The following is a 22214-nucleotide window of genomic DNA, read 5'->3' on the forward strand; positions in this document are numbered from 1 at the left end:
GTATTTACCCAAGAAAATGAAAACACTAATTCGAAAAGCTCTATTCATGCCCTATGTTTCGTGCAGCATTATTTACAATAGCCAAGATACTGTGGCAACCTACTGCCCATCCGTGGATAGATGGGTAGAGAGGAGGTAATGCGTGTGTGTACAAGGGAATATCACTCATAAATGAGAAAGAAATCTTGCTACTTGGGGCAACACGAATAGACCTAGAGGGTGTTAGGCTGAGTGAAATAAGTCAGAGAGATACAAATGCCATGCAGAATCTAAAAAATAAAAAACAAGCAAATGACCAAACAGACTACTAAAATACAAAGTAAAGGGATGCCTGGGTGGCTCAGTCGGTTAAGCCACTGCCTTCGGCTCAGGTTGTGATCCCAGGATCCTGGGATAGAGCCCTGCATCGGGCTCTCTGCTCAGTGGGGAGCCTGCTTCCCTGCCACTCTGCCTACTTGTGCTTTCTCTCTCTCTCTGACAAATAAATAAATAAAATCTTAAAAAAAAAAAAAAGGCAAAGTAAAAAGTGGTGATTGCTGGAAGGAAGGTATGTGGGGAATGAGCGACATAAATAAAAGGGATGAAGGGTACAAAGTTCCAGTTCTAAAATTAATAAGTCACAGAGATGAAAAGTACAGCATGGGGAATATTGTCAACAAGACTGTGATGATGTTGTTTGGTGATGGACAGTGACCACACGGATCATGGTGAGCGTTCTGTAATGCATAGAGTTGTTGAATCACTGTGTTGTACGCCTGAAACTGATACAATATTGTATGTTAATTGTACTTCAGTAAAATAAATAAATACGAATACAAAGTAAACATAAAGAGAAGTAGGAATATTCCCATTTGACAAATGAAGACACTGTGGGTTAAGAGGTTATATTCCTGCCTGGGCATACATAGCTAACCTCTTGCTCCTCTCAAATACCACTCACATATCAAAATCTGGGGGGTAGGAGTGCCTGGGTGTTTCAGTTGGTTGAGTAGTCTGCCTTGGGCTCAGGTCATGATCCCATGGTCCTGGGATCAAGTCTTGCGTCGGGCTCCTGTTCAGTAGGGAACCTGCTTCTCCTTTTCCCTCTGCCTCTTCCTCCTGCTCGTGGCTTCTCTTTCTCTCTCTCAAAAAATATTTTGGGATGCCTGGGTGGCTCAGTTGGTTGGACGACTGCCTTCGGCTCAGGTCATGATCCCGGAGTCCTGGGATCGAGTCCCGCATCAGGCTCCCAGCTCTATGGGGAGTCTGCTTCTCTCTCTGACCTTCTCCTTGCTCATGCTCTCTCTCACTGTCTCTCTCTCTCAAATAAATAAATAAAATCTTAAAAAAAAATTTTAAAAAATAAATTAAAATTAAAAAGTAAAATTGAGGGGGGTGTAAACAAAAAGCAGTACGTATTCAAATGTCTTAAGACCCTCTCTGGGGGAAATATTTCTTCTTTGCACAAAAGTTTACTGAGTACATCGTTTGAGTTAGGCATCAGGTCAGGGATGCCAGGGATAAAGGAGGGACCAGAACAGATATGGGGCTCGCTCTCGGGGATCTGGCCTTTTAATGAGGAAGGCAAACAAGGTTACAGAAAAGATCACCTCTGAGACTTGAGCAGCATAATCAGCAGTATCATTGGAGGAGGGATTGAGGGGATAGGAGATAAAACAGAAAGTGTACTGTCCCTCGTCTTCACCACAATCAGAACAGGAAGCATAGCCTCTTTCCTACTGAAACCATGAAGACGAGTTTGCCTGCACGAAGATGCATTCTCTTCCTCCCCAGTGCTGTTTCCTGGCACAACCCCAGAATTCTCTCCTACAAGTCCCTGGCATCCTGCCTGTCACTGCTCAACTTTTACTGAGTACATACTATGGGCTGGTTGTCATTCTAGACCAACAAAATGCACTCACAAATGTGAACCGTAAATGTACTTTTACATTTTCTAGTGGCCACGAAAGAGAGAGTAAAGGGGTGCCCGGCTGGACCAGTTGGAAGAGCATACAACTCTTGTTCTCAGGGTTGTGATATCAAGCCCCCAGTTGGGGTAGAGATGACTAAAAGTAAAGAAATAAATAAACTTGTAAAAAAAAAAAAAGAACATTAAAAAAAGAGAAACAATAAAAGGAAACAGGTGAAATGACTTTTAATATTATATCTTAATAACTCAGTCTATCTAAAATATTATCATTTTACTAATATCATTTCAGTATCAATATAAAATGATGATGAGATATTTTATATCCCTTGGTTTATACTCAATCTTTGAAATATAACCCTTATTGTATATATACGACACACTTCAGTTTGGATTGGCTATGTTTCCAGTTCTTCATAACCATGTGTATCCAGTGATTGCAAAATTGGACAGCACGCTCTATGCTCCTTATATATATGTTTCCATTGAGTCCTTACAGCAATCCAGTAAGAAATCTAGTAATGTCCCCATATTATAAAAGATAAATCTGAGGTGCTGAAACAACAAATCTAAGAGGCCCATGGCTTCTGAGAGATGAAAATGGCTTCACCCTAGCTTTCTTTTCCAGCTGGGCTTGGCTGGACACTGCTGTGTCCCCCTGGAGTACAGTGTCCGGCTGCCCCCTACATACCGTCATCCTCAAGAGCCCCACTAGAACTAAACGTTCCAGATGCACAGGCTTGGGGAAGGTGATCAGGAAGCCCTCCAGAAGGCAGGTTCCCTGGAGGGTTATTACTCTACCGCACGGCCGTTGATACTCTGAAAGCATTTCCACTTCATCAGCTCATTTGAGAGTATGGTTATGATTCCCATTTCCTAGATGGGATAAATCTTGAAAAGTTCAATGGGATAACATGTAAGATACAAATAATTTCCACAGTTGGTGCCTGGGTGACTCAGTCCATTGAGCGTTCGACTCCTTGGTTTTGGCTGATCTCAGCATGGTGGGATGGAGCCCCACGTCAGGCTTCATGCTCAGGACAGAGTCTTCTTGGGATTCTCTCTCCTTCTCCTTCTGCCCCCTCCCGCGGCATGTTCTCTCTCTCTCCCCTCAAAAAATAAAATCTTTTTTTAAAATAAAAAAATAATAATTTCTGTTGTTTACTGAGTACCAACTATCTGTATTTAAGTAACTTGGACACTATTTGAAAGCAAGACACAGCAGTACTTACATGCCACTTAATTGGAAGGTAAGATTGATTGTAAATGTAGCAATGTTGAATGTGTAAAACAGGCACATTAGAAGCAATAAAACAGTAAGCAGACAGAGTAACACATGTCCAAAGTGAAACAGACAACAGGCTAGAACCTTGCCTGTTGAGTCCTCATGGGAATGTTGAGAAGCAAGTATCATATTCTCATGTTACAGATAAGAATACTAATACTCAGAGAAATCTGATCAGTGGTTCAAGATCACAAGTTATCAGTCATATTTTTTAAAGATTTATTTATTTATTTTAGAGAGAGAGCACGCGCACGCGTGGAAGAGGCAGAGGGAGATAGAGACAGAGAATCTCAGGAGACTTCACTCTGAGCACGGAACCTGACGCGGGGCTCAATCTCACAACCCTAAGATCATGACCCGGGTTGGAACCAAGAGTTGAGCCCTTAACCGACTGAGCCACCCAGGCACCCCATAAGTTACTGGCAATATTATTGAGAAGAACTAAGAAGAGACAAGCACTGAACTAGGAATCTTGTGACTGGAGCCAGCGCTTTCTCTCTTCCAACTTGCCTGTCATTCCACACCACTGTGTCCATCGGTCTAGGCTAGTGACATGGAGCACCTAGTTCCGGAAACATAAATCAGCACTCGCTGGTTTCTTGCACGTGGTACACATCCATCATGGCGGAAGGGCTCTGTTCATTTTGTAGTCAGTCACTCAGGCCTTCAAAGAATCGGGGCTTCCACCATCTCAAGCATTGCCAATCACGGTACCAGAAAGAAAAAAGATAATCCACTGCGCTTACATGCTTAGCGAAGCAGTGACTCATGTCATTTCCATTAACAATTCATTGGCTAGTGCTGGGCACATGCACTTACTCACCCATACAGTGGGCCAGGAAGTCAAATCCTAGCTGGAGCCCAGGACAGGAGAGGACCAGAAATACTTGATGGACAGAACTAATAACTAACAACTACACCCAAAGGCTACGGATAGAACCTCTCGGAAGAGGAACCTTCCTCTTCCGAATTGGAGGCCAAAGCTGGGATGAGTTAGAATATCCATTGTCTTCTATCACTGATGATTCCTGTCCAGCTCAGCTTCCTCCCTATTCCAGGGTCCACACGCACAGGGGAAAGAGGAGATGTGACCGTGCTGGATGAGGTCACGCTTTGAGGCTGGGCCTGAGCCCATGGGGGGGCCGCACATGTGCGTGGTGGAAGGATCTGGCAGGCTTTGCCTTTCCCAGGGCCTCCTTTTCCCTCGAATGCTGGATTCATCCCTGCCTATCAGAAATTGATAAGGCCATGGAAAAAGTGAGACTGTGGCTGGGGATCAGAAGGGAGGCCTGGTGTGGGGGGAAGCTGGAAACGTTCCTACCATCACAGGAAAAGTCTGTCTTGTATCTCACCATGTCCCCCCCTTCGCCCCCGGATTCAGGAACTCATGCGAGTTTTCCACAAACTGATTTTGTTGCATAGAAATTGATGAATGAGCTCAGGCATGCAAGCTGTCATGGAAAACAGCCCTTGAGATACTGGTCACCGATCCCTGGCGCGGGGTCAGAGCAGACGGTAGGGCGCTGAATTGGTGGGTGGGGGGAGGCCTTCATTTTTCTTTACATGAACTTCATCATGGTTTGTTTCCCACCCAAGCCAGGGGCTCAGCCCTGGGAGGATCCAGGCTTGGCCTGGACCACTCAGGAGCAGGACTCTGACCTACAGCAGTGCAAGCCCATTCATGAAAATTTGTCAGGGATTTCTGGAAGCATCCTGAGAAACAGAAAAAGCAAGAAAAGTTATAATGGAGTTTATGTTGAATTTGAAAGACATATGAAGGTAACTTTCCAAAAGGGACTTTGAAGATGGCGGGGAGGAATGGCCTTAAGCTAGTCCTCCCCACAGCCAGGTGGGGAAGCGGTTTCCCACACTGGGTTGAGGATAGAAGGCTGCACGACCTTGAGCCTCAAGGTCCTGAGATCAGCCACTTGACCATGAACTATCCCCACCATGGAGTCACATCAAGCTCAGAGAGGAAAACACATGCTTTGGCCCCCTGGGAGCTCAAGCCACTTTCAAAGAGCAGAAAGACACTGGGGTCGTGGTCATGAAGTGACTGAAGGAGGGTCACTGCTGGTCCCTTAGGGCGCTGGGTGTGATCTTCAAAAAGATGTCCACTCTAGTGGGTGTGCAGCCCCCCTCCCTGTCCTGGCTGGTTGCCCGAGGGCAAGATTTCCTTCTTAAGTCTGAGCATAGGCTCTGGTTCCCTCCTCAAATTAGAGACCCACTTCCTCCACCCACAAGGCCTTCCTGCTTGGGCATATGAATTGCGTCCCTGAAATCAAAGGCTGCAACTCTTTCCTCTCTCCCCCCCAGTACCTTTACCTGACCTCTCCTGTTTTTCCTGCATCCTGGGGAGGGGCTCCTCTCTAGAGGAGCCCCAGCACCCTTGTTCTTTGTTCTCTCCGCTCCCGATGGTCCCCAGCACCACACCACGTTTGTCTCTGTGTGTTGGGAATACTTCCCCCAAGAGATAGTACATCCCTGGGAAGGCAGGGGTCCTATTCGCCCAGTGCCATGCTAGAACCCAGCCCCTAAAACAGTGCCTGACACACAGCAGGAACTCAAGAAAATAGCTTAGCAAATGACTGAACAAAGGAAAGAAGTCTAAGCTCATTGATATTTTTGTGTTTTATCCTGAGAGAGCGTGCTTCTATTCTATAGTTAGCAACACAGACGTGAGGAATGCTTTCTCTTTCTCTTAGCTGGAATCTTCCGAAGTATCAGGGGAGATGGGCTATGTCTTGCCTCTCAGACCCATGAATCTCAGGGTGAGAATTTCACTTTCTCCCACTCCTTTACAGATAGATAGCCACAAAGGCCCTCCCTGTTGGGTGCACTGACCAGATGTGATTTGCCATCAACCAGGATTTGAATTCCTGCTCTATTGCTCCAGCTCCCTGGGGAAGACTGGTGGTCTGGATGGTAACCCTGAAGGCTGGTGCCCCTGCTGTAGCCTCTGGAGCTGGTTAGTAACCTCTCCGGGTCTCAGTGTTCTCATACGTTCAATGGGGACAATAGCAGTACGATGATTGCGGGTTTGTGAGGATTCAATGAGCGTAGAAATGTGAAAAGATTAGACGGTGTCTGGCGTGTAATAAGCCACAGGGCAACGATACCGATAATGTTATTACTCCCCACGGGGCCACAGTTCTCTCTGGCTGGGACCCCAGGGGAGGTCCAATGGGCTGACTCAAGTCACTCGATCATTCATCACCCAGAGAAATCTCCCCTGGCCCATGCCCTGAGCCTGGACCTTTCTCAGCCTCAGGGAGGAGGAGGGTCCTGGGAGGGATTGCTGTTGGCCCTGGGCGGGTCAGTGTGCTGAGGGAACCAGCAGGAACAGCTGAGTGCCTCATTCTGTCCTCCTGCAACTGACCCCTCTCAGCACCTCAAAAGAGCCCCCTCTGAGAACCCACCCCAGAAGCCGTGATTTCCATATCGATTTATTAAACCTCAACTGTATGTGAAGCACCGGAACTATGGGGGTGAAGGAGACCATGATGTCCTGCCCTCAGGAAGCTCAGCTTCCAGTGGCCCTAGCAGATCCTAAACTGATCACCAGAGGATATCTGGGGTCCGGCAGAGAAAAAAAACCAACCCAAATGCTCTCTGATTGTTTCCTTGGGCTTTCCATAACGGACGTTAGGCTGGGGGTTGCACCTGTCTCTCCGGCAGAAAATGGGTTTCCCTTGGTGGAAAACAGCAACACAGGGCCCACGATGGGACTCTCTTTCATTGATTAGATGAGGCTGGGCACCTGGTGATCGCTAATGGCTGCCAGGGCCCTTTGTCTCTGAGTCTGTCTTTGCAGGATGGAGATGACCTCACTTGGTCTGTGTGGCTCAGCTCATGGCAGGCAGAGGTCCTTCCTGCCTCTTTCCACTTAGTTGCTCCCTCTTCCAAACCATCCACCACAGGAAGCCATAGATTTTCCCTTTTTTCTTTGTTTGTTTCTTTCTTTTTATTTTATTTTTTTATTTAATTTTTAAAAATTTTTAATTTTAATTTTTATTTATTTTATTTATTTTTATTTTATTTATTTATTTGGGGGGGATGGCTCACTCGGAGGCAAAGATACATGGACAAGCGTGTGAACGTGCCAACCATAAGCTTATGGTGGGGGAAGAAAAAAAAGGCGGATGCTCCCAGCTCTCCCTTCTTCTAGACAAAGGCTTTCTCAGTCTGATTTTCTCCGCCTGGAGGTCCCTGGGCACTTGTACCATCAGTAACACTTCACAGAGCCTTCAGTCCTAACAAATAATTAGCTAAAATTGAACCAGGGATTTCGTACCTGCATGTCATAGGTCTGATATGAATAATGAGGCAGAAGGTTAACGGTGGGTCAGAGACAGTTCCCCATCTTCCAGCTTATTTATTCAGCGAAATGAGAAATTGATCACATTATGGCGTATAGGGGGAGGCCTGATTCATCGCAATCAGCTTGGAATTGGCAGTTTTGACTGTAGGCAATTTGGGGACATTACTTATGCCTGAATAGGCTGGGAAGGTCATTTATAGCTTGTTAACACCTTTCCGACCTCCTTCATCTCCAGATCTTACTCGCCAACCCTCTTTGCCTTGCATCAGGGCCACCTAAAAAAAAAAAAAAAAGAAGAAGAAGAAGAAGAAGAAGAAAAATCACAGATTGGGAAGAATGACACCTTCCTATAAAATTAAAACCGCTACAGAAGACACTCCAGAGAGGGCTTCTTAAAATATGTGCACATCAGAATGTGATTTGTTTGTTTACACACCCATCCATTGTCCGTCCATTCACCGGTCACCCCTTGTCTGTTGAAACACGATGATGTCATAAACCCCTTTGGTGAACTCTGGCTGCTTATGCAGCCTCGGCCACTGTGTCAGGTGCAGTAGAGTGGGGATGACAGGGGAGCATTGGTGACTCCAGGGACACGGACGGCTGATGCCTCTGCATGAAGCTCCACACCAAGCTCTGGGGATGTTCCTAGAATCCAGCCCAGTTCCTGGCAAGCAAGTGCGGGACACATGGGGGTTCTGGAGGAGTTGCTCGTGTCCTGAGAGCTCACTGTACTCAGGGTGCAGAGTGGGGCAACTGAAGGGGACTGTGGTGTTAGCGTGGGTTAGGACCCCACCATTGGTCTCTGAGCTTTGAAGATGGGTCCTCCCCTTCAAAGTGGGGACAAAATTGAGTGTACTTCAGGCGACGTTTTAAAACATTTTTTAAAAAGATTTTACTTATTTATTTGGCAAAGAGAGAGAGAGAAAGCGAGCACAAGCAGGGGGAGAGGCAGAGAGAGAGGGAGAAGCAGGCTCCCCACTGAGCGGGGAGTCTGACGTTGGGCTCGATCCCAGGACCCTGAGATCATGACCTGAGCTGAAGGCAGATGCTTAACCAGCTGAGCTACCTGGGAACCCCTAAAAACATTCAAAAACACACAGCATGCACGCCCAGCACATGGGATGTTCCATTAAAAGCAGGTGTCCTCACTATTACAATCATCATTATGGTCATTCTGGCTGGTCAGATCTCATTGCCTGCCCTTGGAGAACTGCTGCTTTCCCCTAAGCCCCACCCCTGAGTTCAAGAAAGGGGTCCCCGATGGTTACTGCTATGTAACCCTCCACCCCAACATGAACCTTAGGGGCTCGACGTGGCAAAACCGCTTACTGACTTCATGTTCCTCTGGGTTGACAAGGTTCAGCTGGGCAGCTCACCTGCCGGTCTCACTAGCAGTGTCTCAGACAATTGCTACCAGTGGGATCTGGGGCTGGAGTCTATCTGCAGACTCTCTGGGGCTGGGAGGACAGCTGGGTCCCTCTCCACTTGTCCCCAAGGCCAGCATGGGAACCTGGGGAGCAAGAGATCATGGCCATGGCATGATCGCAGCAGCACATGGGTCTCTGCTCCGCTGAGCAAAGAAAACCACCCGCATATATAGGAATGATTATACTACATGGTCTTCCCCTTCCTGTCATTAAATACTGTCCCCAGCCTGGGAGCATCCGGGGTGGGGGCGGGGACGGAGAACACTTTTGTGCATGCTGTACGTTGGTCAGATCTCATTGTAACACTCTAGGTGTGCTTGCCTTCAGTGGAGGCCCTGAACCTTTTTTTTTTTTTTTCCTCCAAGGGAAGAATCACCCTTCTTTGCTAAATTCCCGTTGTTCTGCAGTCAGACTCGAGTCTGCCTTAAGTAAGGGATTCAGAGCCCACAGACATGCCCGGCCTCAGACAGGCGGCTGACATGGAAGTGGAGCGAGGGATGGGGGGCACCGAAGGGCAAGGCCAAGACTGTTAGTGGTCTCTGCCTTTTCCCCACCACTCCCTTCACCACACACATGCGCACACACACACACACACACACACACACACTCACTCTCATCCCCACCCTCTTCCTAGCCCTTTTTACCCCTGCCCTTAGTAAACAAAACTCTTTCATTCTGGGGCCTGGAAGATTCCATAATGAGTTGAGCCTCTTAACAGTCTATTTTAATAAAACTCAGCTCCCTGGCTGTATGGAGACCATAAAACATGCAGGTTCCAGCAATAATATGTTTAGTAGCCCTGCTTGATAAAGTGGAAATGTTTGCATGTTTCAAATTATGAGCAATTTAAAGTAGGAAGCTAGCAAGCCAGTTCTTGGGTTATGAAGCTTGACATTGTTAAGCCTTAAGAGAACACATACTTCAAAGTCTCCTGGTCTGAAATATGTCCTGTGTGCAGCTCGGCAAGGAGCAGCTGGGATAAGCCCGAGCAGCCGGGAGGGGAAACCACCGTGTGATTTGGCCGCCAGAGCTTTGGTCCTTGGTCTCACATGCAGCTTTTTTGCTCGGGGAGATGTGTCCCCAAAGAAAGCCCTCCTACTCAACACCTACTTCCTGAAGACCTGTGCACTCTGTTGGCTCCCCCGTCCCCAGCCCCTGAACTCAGCTGGTGTTGGAGGCAATGATTTAGCATTACCAAAGCGTTCTAACCCTGTTAAATGCTGCAGGAGAGATCGGCACCAAAGCCAGCCCCCGGATCCTATCAGTGGTTTTAAAGTGACTTTATCTGAATTCTTTTGCTTTGGTTTATTTCATGTTAGACTCTGTGCAGCGTCTCATTTGAACAAGTGGTTTTGCAAATTTCACTCTGTCCCAGCAGCACTGGCCAAGCGCCGGCGCCCTTCAGAGACTCCGTTCAATGCTCGCTGTTCTCGCTGCCTAGAACACGCTTGTCCCGATTTTTCAGTCGGGTTTTCTCCCTCTCGACCCTCAGTTTGCAGCTGGAGTGTTACCTTCTTGGGAAGGCTCTTCCTGATCATGCCGGAGCTCCACATTTCTTCTTTCATGTCTTTTAGGTTTTCTTGTTCTGGGTGCTTACCACAATCTTGTAAGGATCTCATTTATTTCTTTGCTTCCTTGTTTACTGTCCATCTTCCCCAATAGCTTGGCAGTTTCCATGAGAGCAGAGGCTTTGTCTCCCTTGTTCACCACTGGGTGGCATATGTAAGTGCTCAACAAATGCTTCCTGGAAGGATATGTAGGGGAGTGGGTGGATGAGTGGGTGGGCGGATGGATGGTTGGATGGATGGATGATTGGACAGTTACACAGATGAATGATTGGGTAGATGGATGGATGGATGGATGGATGGACGGGCAGGTGGGTGGGTGGAGAGACAGATGGCTGGATGGGTAGATGGGTAGATGGAAGAGTGGATGGATGGATAAGTGGACGGATGGGTGGACAGATGGATGGACGGGTAGATGACCTGTAAGAATTTTTCAAACACCAAGACTATAGGGTTCTGAGTCTTTAGAGGATAAGATAAGGTGAACAGAGTTTGGAAATTTCAATGCAGTGTCTTGACACCTTCGGTGACTCCTCTGACAACTAGAAGGCACATGAGCTCCCAGGGTCACTTTTGGGAAAGAGGGATTGCCAGCAATGAAAACAACTCCACTTACCCCTTTAACATCGCGCTCCCTTCTTCGGTTTACTTTCCCAAGGCCCGAGATGAAAGATACAATTTCTATACCTTAAAAAAAAAATCCCATAATTGCACCCACCCTGGATCCTCCGTCCCCAAGCAGCACCCCCAGTAACACAGGAACAAAGACAAGCCTGTTCTTGACTAGACAGCCGAGCCAGGCCCAGCCACCGTGTGGTATGCAACCCTGACCGGCTGGCTGAATTCTTGAGCTGATAAGAGCACTCCCTCCCTTGCTGAGAGGGAGCATGCACATTGGGGTGAGGAGACCTCCCTGTGGTTCATTCTGCCCCTGTCCCTCCCTGGAAGGCACCCCCATATTCAGAGGGTCTCCTCTTACTTGCATCAAACCCAGGCTGCCCATCTTTCTCTGGGTATTACTGGACAGCTCTCCTTGACCAACCCAAACTAGCAATGCCTCCATCCAAGGGCTCAGGTGGCGAGGCAGACAGTGCAGAATCTAGAACACACAGCCTAGAGTGGGGGCGTGAACATGGGCATGCCCCTCCTGGGTCTCACTCCTGTTGTTCAATAAACAGGCTCCCCTGGGGTTCCCTGCATCTTACTGGTCAAAGCCCCAACATTCAGAATGAGGTTGTCCAGGGCCACCGTGTAGAGCATTGACGTCATGGCCTGCTCGCTTCCAGGGGGCATTCGGGCACAAAAGTACAATGTGTGTGGCATCACCTTGGAATCGTGCATCGTGGCAGTGCTGGGGAGCCCCCCCCACCCCACCACCAAAGATCTGTTTCAGAGATTGCTGGGGGCCTGCCCAAGGTCACCAGCATGTACCCCCACCACCACCACCACCACGCAAGATTAGGGAAGTTGTGCATCAGGCTTCATCTAGGTCGTCAGCTGCGGAATATTTCCACTGTCAGTTCAACAAAAAGTGTGATGATCCCAGTAAAGCTTAACAAAGAAAACGCTATCGGGCAATTAGTAAGCCCAAGTCAGCAGGACTGATGTGAAATTTATCATGCTGGGGAGAGCGCGTTCATTTGCGTGTGACAAACGTCGGCGTGTGGGTGCGCAGCCTGGGGAGCTCAGAAAGACAGCAGCTTTGCCTTTCCGTCCCCAGAGTTAGGGTTCAGATCCTCTTCTCCACTGAGGTCTCAAAGGGTGAAAAAACATGCAACTGTATTTTGCACGGAAGAGCGAAAGGGTTGATGTCCTGAGCTGGGGATGTGGAATGCTGCTTTTTAGGGACGAAGAAGTAGGGAAAAGTGAGCTACAAAGAGAAGCAACAATTTGTTCTCGCACTCAGAGAGAAAGCCTGCGAGGTGGCTGCTTTGAAACCTGTCCTGTAGGAAGACACAGTCTGTAGGGCTGTGAACTGGGGAAGGGGGTAGGGCACCTGCTCAGGCAGGTGCAAGCAGGAGGCGATAAACCAACACTCGCCCCTACCACCCTAGAGCCACGGACCAGCCAAGGTGACATTTCCAGGGGAGGGCACATGGCAGCCTCCCCAGAGCTCTCAGCTTATAGGTTTCAGGGTGGGCAGCCAGACCTGACTGGAGAGGTCTAAAGGATTGGGGTATTACTAGATTCACTACTTTCCTTCTGATTCCTTTCTTCCTTCCTCTTTCATTCTTTCTAATGAACCTGCCTTTACAAACTTACATGTGTTTGCTTTGGAAGAACAATTTCAGGGGGAAGCCCAAAAACACAGCCCTCTCAATGCCCCCCGCCCCCCACTCTCCTTCACAGCCAGAGTCTCTGAGCCACACCAGGATGTAAGGTGTGTTTGGATGTGAATAAAACATTTATTGGGGATTTAAGGCTTTACTAGAACTTGGGAAGCCAAGGGGACAGCCGCATGGATGGTACCAGGATTCTTGGCTTAGCAAGGCTTACCCTGCCATCTTGATCCTCACTTCTCCCACTGTTCCCCTCCCTCTGGCTCTCAGGCCATCTCCACTGGTGTCCTCTTGACCTTGCTTCTGCCAAACCCCAAGCTTTAGCATCCCCGATAGTCCATGGTCTGAGAGCAGGAGAGTAGGAAAGAATCAGACGGAAGATTTATTGAGTATCAGCTGGTAAGCCAAGCACCACAGGGGAGTCTGAGGGCATAATGAAGAGTACAACACAGTTTCTACCTGCCCCCCATGAAACCTTCTGTTTAAATGGAGATGAGCAATAAGTGAGCAGTTAATGATAGGTTAGGTGGAGAAATGCAGCAATCGGGTGGACAGGGTTGGTGAAGGGAGGTTAAATCACAAATTTATGGGACCACTGAGCTGGTAGGGTGGGTGTAAAGCAAGGAATACTTCCTGGAGGAGGTGTCCTTTAGGTTGAAATGTGGATGAGTGGAAGTTATTCGGGTATAGAGGAGGAATGGACATGAGACCAAGCTTGACATTGCTTTAGGAAGCTCCCTGAAAGGTCAGGGACAGGGAGTAGGAATTGCCTGCACCTGGCTTCATACAACAGACAACATTTGTCAAACACTGAGGTGTTCGCTGAGAGTTATGGCCCAGATAACCTCAAAGAAAGAATAATGGGAGTGTCCCATCAGGAAAGGAAGATCCTGGCTGCAGGTGACCATCTCTCCAGTGAGGTGAGGCAGGGGTCCAGGGAGGCCAGGTATGGTGGATTAAAAATGGCCACAGAGCCATTTCTCCCATCAAGAGACAGTCGGTTTCCTCTCCTTTGGAATTTAGGTTGTCTCTGTGATTTATTTCGACCAAGGGTTGCAGAAGGAGTGTCCTTCCAGGATTTCCAAGTATAGAACTTGAGAGGACAGAAAATGATGTGTTCTTCCTCTTAGACCCCAAGGACCACACGGTGAGAATCCCCAGCCAAATATGGAGACCACAGGGAAATGAAGCGGTGTGTTCTGGTAAACAGCCTGGAAGGGAGGTCCAGCCACAGCCAGCACCAACTGCGCAGCGCGTGAGACCGCCATCTTGGTTGCCCCAGAAAAACAGTCTCCACTCCAGTCAACCACACCTGGAACAGAATACTAGCACAGAAGAGCCCAATCAACCCCAGAACTTTGAAAGATAATAAATGACTATTGTCCTAAGGTCAGCTTGGGATGGTTGATAACTGAAATAACAGACAAAGGCCCAATCCTCTGAAACTGAAGTAGAAGTCAGTCACCTGTGTTGACCAGGCTCCCCACAGTGGCTCGTTCTGTCAACGACTAAGGAGCTCAAGATTTACTGACAAGCTTCTTTAGCCATTTCTGCCTTCAACACACCAGTACACTTTGATGGAATATGTTGGTCAAGACACTTACAGGAGACATAGGGAAATACTCCCTGCCCTCAGGGGCTCATTGTATATGCAAAAAGACAAAGGCACCAGGAACATCTGGGTGGCTCAGTCGGTTGAGCATCCAAGTCTTGATTTCTACCTGGGTTATGGTCTTAGGGTCCTGGGATTGAGCCCCGTGTCAGGCTCCATGCTCAGCAGAGTCTGCTTGAGGATTCTTTTCCTCTCCCTCTGCCCCTCCCCACTCCCAAATAAAATTAAAAAAAAAAAAAAAAAAAAAGACAAGTGTACCAGCCCAACTTGTTAGAGCCAGAAATTTAGATGTTATTCCAGAAACTTCTCTGTCCCTCCCCATCAAACAGTAAGAAATAACATTTGTGCAGAGCCCTTACTCTTCCAGGCATCATGCCAAGAATTTTCCATGAATTAACTCATTGCATTCTCATAACAACCTTAGGAGGAGAGTACTATTTTCCCTCCCGCTTCACAGGGGTGGAAACTGAGGCACAGAGTTAAGTCACTTGCCCAAGACCCAAAGCTGGTCCATGACGGAGCTGGGGTCTGAATCTAAACTGGGTAATCCCAAAGCCTGTATTCTTAACCAGTCCTTTAGAATCAGTGCCCACCCGAGTTAGAGAGTTTGAGATGCAAATTCTTTACCGTGTAAACTTGGCCAAATAATTTACCTGTTCAACTGTTTTTTTTTCCCCCCTTAAAATGGGGTCATACCTTTTTTATCAAGATTGTTGTACATAGACAACATAAGCATCTTTCTAGATACATAACCACAGACCAAAAAATGCTGGCATCTTTTCCCTTTCCTTAGTATCTCTCCCTCATTGGAGAAAACCCCTATCACATAGGATTTCTGACCTCACAAGAGTGGGCATGAGGCACCTGGGTGGCTCAGTTGGTTAGGCGTCTGCCTTTGGCTCAGGTCATGATCCTAGGGTCCTGGGATTGAGCCCTGCATCAGGCTCCCACTGCTCAGCGGGGAGCCTGCTTCTCCTTCTCCCTCTGCAGCTCTCCCTGCTTGTTCTCTCTCTCTTTCTCTCTCTGTCAAATAAATATATAAAATCTTAAAAGAAAATAAAATAAAAGCGTGGGTAAGTCATGGCAGTAGCTTGCCTCACATTGAATGGATGGTGTTTTAGACAGTGGCCTCTACTGGAGAAGTTCTGCATTGCAACCAGGCTCTATGATCATTGCAAACATGTAGCTTTAGGACAGGAGTCTGCAAACTTTTCCTGTAAAGGGTTAAATATTAAGTATTTTAGGCTTTGTGGGTCCCCAAATCTCTGTCATAGCTACTCAACTCTGTTGTAGCATGAAAGCAGCCAAAGGTTCGTAAATATATGAGTATATCTGTGTTTTAATAAAACTTTATTTACAAAAACAAGTGGCAGGCCAGATTTAGCCTATAAGGTACAAGTTATTATTTGCTAACCTCTGCTTTAGTATAAGAGTAGAGAGCTTCTGCGGGCACAGCCTCTTCCAAGCACAGGAGATGATCCTATAGGCTAGGAGTACACTTAGAGGGTAAAGTGAGGAAAGGAGTGACAGATTCCAAAAACAGTGAAAAAGTCTGCCCGAGTATTCCTACAACTTTTGGTACCCAGCATGTCATGAGCCCGACTGTACTTCAAGCTTTCAATTCTAGTATTTACAATTTTGTAAGTGGCTTATAAGAATCTAATGCATCATTTATTTTTTAAAAAGTCAAAAGTAGTCATTCAACAATCAGCTTTGTGGCATTAGGTCTAATGCACAAAGTTACAACCCTGTATCTCCTTTGTGCTCCTGGAGAACAATACTCTTTGGAAATGCACCAGGGGAAATAAGCATTCCACGGCAAAATATGCTGAGGAAAGTCTATATATTCTGTTCTTCCTTTTGGAGATCTCTAATGGATCTAAGTATATTAAAAGGCTGAGAGTTCCTATAATAACCCGTTAATCTTGGTGAACTCTGAGTTTTTACAAACTTGCTTGACCACAAAAACTTAATAGCTCATAGGTTAAAAACATAGGGTCTGGATCCAATAAAATGAGAATAATAATCCCTATCTCACGGGGCTGGTATGGAGAACACACATGAGGAAGCTTGTGAATGGCTAGACACAACCTGTGATGTAAGATATCCGGGCTGAATTCTGGCTGTTTGTTCTTTCAACATGCTTGGGAAATTCTGGTAAAGAGAATCTAGAAAGGTATTAATGAATTTGGTTCTTGCGTTAATCTTGAAAGGGGTTAGTAAATGGTAGTCCTTATTTTATGGTTTAACAGATGCTATAATCAATCTAGAAATTTTTAGAAATTTCAGCTTAAGGCCTATGCTCACTACTAAGGCCCCTTCTGCATTTTTTTTTTTTTTTTTTTTTTTTTTTTAATTATTTTTGAAAGCAAAGACCGGCGGGTGTTGCCAGGTTAGAACTAGAGGCTCATAGAGACCGGTTCCTTAGGAGACATCGGACCTTTGGGAATTCTTAGGGCGGGTGGTGATCTGGAGAACCCTGGAAACGGGCTGAATGCAAGTAGTCAGCTGGTGGGGGGGGAGTATGTGGATGCTGGTGGTCTCACTCCCCTCCACAGCAGGACCCTCTCACCCGTCCCCCCCCAACAAAGGCCAGAGGCCCTAGATATTGACACATGCCTTTAAGCCCTTGGACACTTCAAAGAAAGAAGATTAGGAGCGAATCTCAGAACCTGTTCCCCAGAGAGAACCGTTTGTCCAAAAGTTGATATTATTGATGCTGGTAGAAGCTGAGAGGAGCGTGTAATTTATTTAATAAAAGTCAGTCTGTGTTTGCTGGGGCTCCTGAGTTTTCTTGCTTCCTTGCGAACATTCTCAGGGGCTAGGAGGGCCCCCTGTGATCAACACAAATGTTTGATCAGCTATGCGTCTTCTCCAGGGCAGCTCAGATGATCCGAGAGGCTTTGGCTCCCTGGTTGTCTCCAGAGTTTTCTCCTTAAATTCTTTGTTTCTCCAGAATTCATTATAAACGACATAATTACATCTCTTTTTCTTCTCTGATTGAGCACATTTCTTACAAATGGTGATTTACCATTTGGATACGGGAGGAGGCTGAGCGAATGCCCTGCGCGCGGGCAGCCTTGTCTCTCCATCCCACAGCTCCACTTCCACCCAATGCCCAGCGGGCCACTTGCCATCATCCCTGTCCAGCTCGTGCCTGGTGTGGGGCAGGGACAGAGCCCACAAACCCAGAAGGAAGGAGTGCCAGGGTCAGCCCAAAGTTGAGCTTCACAGAACAATGGAATCCTTGTAGAGAATTTGAGATGTTATCATGAAAAATTAATGGAGGTATATTGTTCCCGAGTCTGGGCCCTTTTATCTGTATATGATTGCTATAATTCCTTGCTTAGAAGCAAACATCCGATTAGACCTTTGCTTCCCAGCTATAGTGAAAATAGAAACGAGGATTGGATAGGCAGCAAATTACCAACTGTAATAGGAAGAATTGAAAAATCAGAGACAGACACGAGAGAATTCATTCGTTCACTCATTCATTTTACTAATCTTTACTGTATTTCTTCTCATGCCAAGAACTACTTTGCAAGGTATAATGACAGCGGTGAACGTAATAGTTTATATTCGTTGAGCATGTATTGCGCAAGAAGTATTACCTCCTTTAGTCCCATATGCTAGAAACTAGACTTATTTATTTTAGTTATACATAAATACAGAGGAGGAAACTGAGGATTGGTGAAGCTAAATGATGGGCCAAGGTCAACAAAACTCATAAAGAGCAGACTTTGGATTTCAACACTGGCAGTCTGATATCAAGACTCCTGTGTTTGATTCCACCAGTAAGATGTCACTTAGGGCAAGCAAAGTCTTTGCTCTCATGGAGTTTGCATTCTAGCAGGAGACAGTCCATTGAAAATAAAGACAAAGGTCAACATATACATAAGCAGGATAATTTCAATTGGCTGCAAAAGCACTGGAGAATATGAGAGGCAGGGACAGGGGAAGTTATTGGGAAGATCCACCTTCCCACCTTGGCACTTGTAATGGCAAGAATCTCGGGGGGTCTGTTTGTCTCATCTGAGAGCAAGATGGATGGATGAGAGGGTCCTTCTGTGTCTCCTTTCTTCCTACGATCATACAGGTGGCACTCACCACTACTTACAACAGTGTGCTTCCTCTGTGATCTAATGCATGGGGTTTCCCAACACGGAGGGCACTAGACCACTGGACATGAGCTGAATTCGATGTCACCAAAGCAAAAAGTCACCTTTGCTCTTAAGCCCATAATCCTGTGGAGGACACCCAGCTACGGCCGAAAACACCTACTGATGTTCAAAGATCAGAACACACTTAGTGATTCTCAACTGAGGGTGACATTTTTTTTCCCCCAAGGGACATCTGGTGATGTCTGGAGACATATTTAGTTGTCACAAGTGGGAGGCAGATACTAATGGCTTCTAGTGGGTAGAGGCCAGGGCTGCTGCTAAATGTCCTACAATGTATGGGGAAGCCCCCTACAGCAAAAATGATCCAGTCCAAAATGTCAGTAGTGATAAGGTTCAGAAAACTTTCACTAAAGTGATATACACGTGCATCGAAGAGTGAGTGTGAGCACGAGAACAGGAGAATACCGCTCTCATTTCCTGAAGAGTCTGCACACAGAATTCTTCCAAAGTTTCAGGAGCTTTCAAATGACACTGTTGTGCATTGAACTGTGTTCATGTGTTGAAACCCTGACTCCTAAAGGGGTGATGTTTGGAAATGGGCCCTTTGAGAAGTGATTGGGTTGAGGTGAGATCATAACGGTGGGGCCCTCATGATCGGATTAGTGACCAACCAGATCAGACACCAGGGAGCTTGCTTCCTTTCTCTCAGTCATGTAGGGATACAGCGAGAAGGTGGCCACTGGGGAAGAGAGTTGGCTGGCACCTTGATCTTGTACTTCCTAGCTTTCAGAGTCATGAGAAATAAATTGCTGCTGTGTAAGTCACCAAGTGTATGTTATCATGTTAGGGCAGCCCAAGCAGACTAATAAGTTCTACTAAAACTTTCCATCAAAAATTCAAAAGTTTCTGTCAAAAAATTCAAAATTCCATCAAGATTCAATGGTCAAATTAAAGACAAAAACAGGGGGCGCCTGGGTGGCTCAGTGGGTTAAAGCCTCTGCCTTCAGCTCGGGTCGTGATCCCAGGGTTCTGGGATCGAGCCCCTCATCAGGCTCTCTGCTCGGCAGGGAGCCTGCCTCCCCCACCCCCCGCCTGCCTCTCTGCCTACCTGTGATCTCTGTCTGTCAAGTAAATAAATAAAATCTTAAAAAACAAAAACAAAATCAAAAACAAAAACAACTCAATCTTCAGAATCAAGAAGGGACCCACTTTCAAAATTGCCTACCACTTCCATTAGAGCAAGAGAGGACTTGCTTAGAGACATGTGGTAAAAGAGACAATGCCTAAATCCCTACTTGCGTAAAATTGATAATACAAAACACATCTCCATTAGGGTCTTCTTTAATTGAAACAATGCTTTCTTTCATCCCTGCCAGGAAGAAGAAAAGTCATGTTTCCAGCTTGGACTGCTGTTTCATCTGTTAGACCTGCTCGTAAGCTAAGCCAAGTTTTGTTAAAAATTATTGGTCTCATAATTTTTTTTTTCTTTAAAGAGCCCCATATGGAACCAATCTCATGATAGAATTATAGCTGCAGAAAGTCATTGGGCATTTTGACCCACTCTTGGATTCTTAGGAGATTTTAAGTACAGATCTAATTTTTTCCCCACCCTGGAGAATTAAGTGAATATTTCAGCTAAACAAATAAATAAATACATCCAAACTTCAAAAGTTAGGCTGAAGAAATGGTGAAGCAGATCTAGTCAACACAAAGAAATTTTTCTCTTGTCTTTACAGAGCCTATTTCCTTGATTGGCCCAATGCTCTTCCTCCGTGAGAACTTTACCTTCTCCTTGGGTGCCAGCCATCGCCCATTCTTGCCTGATTAAGAAATTCTCTGGGATGATCAGAGCATCTGCAAATGTGTAAAATATGATCTTAGCCCTTGCTCAAGTATTTTAACAACCCAACCTTATGATAGGTTGTATTTCATTGGCTTGGAAGAAGCACTGCATTATCGGGGAAAACAGCACAGATGTTGCCTAATAAATGTTTTGGTTGTTGCATTATATTAACCTCATGAAACATTTATGCAAATCTCACATTAACAAAAGGTAAAAGAACCATTATAGGTTATGAAGCATACAACAGGATGACCTTTGTTTTGTTTTTGTTTTGTGGGGTTTTTTTGTTTTGTTTTGTTTTGTTTTTTCACCTCAGTATTTTATGGGTGTGTTTGTAACTCCTGGGGTTTCTATTTAGAAGCACACAAGGGCATTACAGATTTTCATCTCTTCTGTTTTCAGTTCTGTTATCATTCCTTCCAGCTGATTTCACATTTTATGATGCTAATGGTGGCGGTATGGTTTTAAGTTTCTCTCCTGTCAGCTGGTCAGTAGGTCCGAGGGATATATTTAATAGAATCTGACAGCTGATGGAACCAGTCTCATTGAAAGAGGATTTGATATGTGGAGTGAATGTGAGGACCCTGAATTCGCCATAATAATGGCCATTATGATTCAACCCCTCACAGCCAATATAACTCTTTCTCTTGTACACACCAGTACACGTGTATAAAAGACATGACTTCTGGATGACTTCTTCCGTATACTGATCTGAGGCCGTTTAGATAGCATGTCAAAACAGATTAGCCATCTTATCCTGCCACAAAATTAAGGGAAAGAACTTTGTACAACTTTGCCCAACAAATGCACATGTGCTTGTAAACAAAGAAGGTATAGAAGGGGCGAAGATTGTCCCTTGTGGAGCACAGGGTGGGGGGTTGTTGTGAGAACCAAGGCACTGAGAAAAGCTGCAGACTCACTCAGTTAGGGTGCTCCGGTGGGGACCCCAGGGGGGCACTACCTGAGATAGAACAATAGGTAGGAGTCCATTGCCTGGGAGGGGAGGCTGGCCCCAAGCTTGGTTTCATACGCATGCGCCTGGGACATTAAAGTGGATTCTGGCCCTCCTCAGTCAAACTGAACCAGAATCTCTATAGAAATCCATTTGTACGTGTGTGTCTTGACAACCTGAGACAGTCACATTCTTTGCAAGGCCTCTTGCCTACTAGCAGCTAACATTGTACGTAAGATTTATTGAATGTTTGCTAGATGCTAAATTTTATATGAACTCTTTTGGCCCCTCCAAGAAACTTAGCATGTAGACATTATTATGAGACTGACATGTAGATACTATTATTAGTTATTGTTATTATTATTTTATCCCATTTTACATATGCAGAAACTGAGGCACACACAGCCAAGTTAGGTAACTGGTTCCAGGTCACAGCTAGTAATCGGCAGAGCAGAAGTTGTGCTTCAGGCTGTCAGAACCCATCACCATAATGGTGAGGCTCCTCTGCTTCTATTTTGTTCTATGCCAGTGAGAAGTGTGGGTGTGTTTATGCATGCACGCACGTGAATAGAAATTTCGGAGTAATAACGTCCCCTTAGAAACCATGTGGCCCGGCCCGAACTGCAGCCATGCTTCCATTCAATCAAGGAAGCAACTGACGGTTTCTTTCTCTGTAAACTGGGCGCCTCCCATCCCACAGGGCCATGGTAGAGACAGAGGAGAACCCAGGAGCACCCCCAACAGCCCCAGTGGGCGCTCCCAAACCCTTCTCCTCATCATTTCCAACCTCAAAACTCCACCCCACCCCTACCTACCTCCTTTTGTCAGCTGCCGTCCCTCCTCCCCCCGCCCCCGGGGTTCAAAACTGCTTCAGGAGGGTATTGTTTAAGGGAACGAGAC

At 46.3% G+C, this 22214-nt stretch overlaps 1 long non-coding RNA gene across 1 annotated transcript; it reads left to right on the plus strand.

Annotated features, from left to right (window-relative positions):
- The first annotated feature begins 8037 nt into the window (after positions 1-8037).
- On the plus strand, positions 8038-20510 carry LOC101690788. Its single transcript, XR_198864.3, has 3 exons — positions 8038-8190; positions 19896-19952; positions 20256-20510. It is a non-coding gene; the product is annotated as an uncharacterized LOC101690788 (long non-coding RNA).
- The last annotated feature ends 1704 nt before the right edge of the window (positions 20511-22214 follow it).

Source organism: Mustela putorius, unplaced genomic scaffold, assembly GCF_011764305.1.
Source record: "Mustela putorius furo isolate JIRA1106 unplaced genomic scaffold, ASM1176430v1.1 tig00000174_pilon_pilon_pilon, whole genome shotgun sequence".
Classification (NCBI taxonomy): Eukaryota; Metazoa; Chordata; class Mammalia; order Carnivora; family Mustelidae; genus Mustela; species Mustela putorius.